This window comes from Galeopterus variegatus, unplaced genomic scaffold (genome assembly GCF_000696425.1).
Source record: "Galeopterus variegatus unplaced genomic scaffold, G_variegatus-3.0.2 Scaffold14751, whole genome shotgun sequence".
NCBI classification, from domain to species: domain Eukaryota; kingdom Metazoa; phylum Chordata; class Mammalia; order Dermoptera; family Cynocephalidae; genus Galeopterus; species Galeopterus variegatus.
The window spans coordinates 17233-19673 of NW_007740862.1; the positions used below are offsets into that span (position 1 = coordinate 17233).

At 47.6% G+C, this 2441-nt stretch overlaps 1 pseudogene; it reads right to left on the reverse strand.

Moving 5' to 3' along the window:
* Positions 1–440: 440 nt before the first annotated feature.
* On the reverse strand, positions 441–2207 carry LOC103582053 (annotated as a pseudogene).
* Between the last annotated feature and the right edge of the window lie 234 nt (positions 2208–2441).

Here is a 2441-nt window from a genome sequence, read left to right on the forward strand (position 1 = left end):
TTTTTAGCACCTTTATCAAAAATCAATTGGCTGTAAATATATGAGTTTATTTTGGGGCTTTCTATTCTGTTCCATTGGATTATATGTCTGTTTTTATGCCAAAGCCATGCTGTTTTGATTACTGTAGCTTTGTAGTATAATTTGAAGTCAGGTAGTGTAATGCCTCCTACTTTACTTTTTTTACTCAGGATTGCTTTGGCTATTTGGGGTCTTTCGTTGTTCCATATAACTGTTAGGATTGTTTTTTCTATTTCTGTGAGGAATGTCACTGGTAATTTGATAGGGATTGTATTGAATCTGTAGTTCACTTTGGGCAGTATAGATGTTTTCACAACATTAATTCTACCAATCCATGAGCATGGAACGTCATTTCTTTTTTTGTGTGTCCTCTTTGATTTCTTTCACCAGTGTTTTGTAGTTTTCATTGTAGAGATCTTTACTTCCTTGATTAGTTTCAAGAAAATCTTGATCTTGGCAGCCTTGGCCTGGATGAGGGGAAAAGAGGTCCTGGTTGATGACTAAGATGAATTGCAGGCTGGTGATCTCTACCACAGAGTTGTTGCTGAAGTGCCATTTGGAGCCACACTGCACAGTCTGTCCATTGATGTAGATGGGCTTCTGGCCCTCACTGGCAAATATGAAATTGCTGTTGTTCTCAGCTTGATGACTCCTTGCTTCTGGGAGATCTTCTAGGCCGGACCCTCCAGAGACAGGTCCACATCAATCTGGTTATCCTTGGTTGCTCTGCCGAGGTTGATCTCTCCTGAGCACATCAGTTACCAAACCATACAGCCCTGTAGTACTGCCAGCGTCTGATTATCGAAGTTGGGAAAGCTCATGCCTGTGATGCTGTCTATTAGCACCTGCCAGTTATGTAGTTCATGTTCCAGCTGCCAAATCACTCACTTCTGGTGCTGTCAGCTCATGTTCCAGGACCTCATCCTGCATGTCCTTGAACTTGCTGTCATCAGTCAGGTCTTCTGCATCAGGGAAATTCAGCACTTGGTCCCCCTTGGGCAGCAGCTGCATTGTCTGGTCCTCTAGTAGATAATACTGTTTTCATGAGCTGCCAGTGGGCCTGCAGAGCCTTGGCAGTATGGGCTAGGTAGAAGGCATCAGGATGTCTATGCGGCAGGTCCTGGAAGGTCTCCAAGGTGGGTTGGCTGGTTGATCTCATTTTGCTCAGCAGCTGCTCCTCAGTCTTGCTAAACAGGTCCTTGCCCTGTTTGGCTGCAATGGCCTCTAGATGCAGCTGCCTTATGGCCTGGCAGGCCAGGTTGGAGATGACAGGATCATAGAGCAGGGCATACCAGAGCTCCTGGACTTCCTGAAGGGTGAAGTGGCAGCTGAACTTCATACCTAGGTGGAGAGATGTCAGGTTGTTGGTCTGCAACACAGCATTGATAAGCAGGAGGTCATCTGCAGGCTTCTAGCAGCCCAGATCCTTGGCCACCTGAAGTGGCTGTTTGCTCTTTGTTTTAGTCTGTTTTGTGTTGCTATAACAGAAATACCTGAGACTAGGTAATTTATAAAGGAAAGAGGTTTATTTGGCTTACAATTCTTGGACAGCTGCATCTGGCATGTGCCTCAGGCTGCTTCTACTCATGCCAGAAAGTGGCAGGCAAGAGACAGAGAGAGAGAGAGGAGGTGCCAGGGTCCTTTAAACAATCAGCTCTCGTGGGAACTAATAGAGTGAGATCTCACTCACTACCCCTCCTCCCCCAGGGAGAACATTAATCCATTCATGAGGGATCCGCCCCCATGACTCACTCAGTTTCCAACACTGCCCCATTGGAGATCAAATTTCCACATGAGTTTTGGAGGGGACAAAACATCCAAACTCCACTCTTTTTCATACGCTTGGTGAGTCCAGGTCTGGCACTGGGCTGGGTGGCACAGGAGTGCTAGGGACCTTGGATACCTTCTTCTTCTCAGTAGAGGAGGGTTCACTCCCTGAACAGCACTCTGGTTCCACCCCACTGGCCCCTTGTCCCAGTTAGAGGACTTTGCCAGGCTGCTCTCCACTAGCTCATCATTGAACTTCTTCCTCTTGATGAGCCTGGAGGAACTTCTCTGCTTAGGGATGGTGCCCAAGGCCAGGGAGTAGGTTTGCTTCTGCCCTGTCAGCAGCTCCTCATCCTCTGAGTGGCTGGCAGTGCCTGATCCATCAGGGACGAATCTAGCAACCCCTGAGAATCTTTGTCCATCCTCTTACAGTCCCGAAGCCACTGGTTCCAAACTACAGGGCTAGGAGGAAGGGTTCCACAGGCTTATCCAAGGATTCTGACCAGGTGAGCTTAGAGGCTGAGAGGAGATTCATTCCTAGGCTGCCAGCCCCAACAATTTCTCTGTGGTGATGGCAGCAGCTGCAGGGACAAAGCTGGCTTCCTTGAGGTATGTCTACTTCCAGGTTACAAAGTAGTACTGCTTGGTTCTTTTTT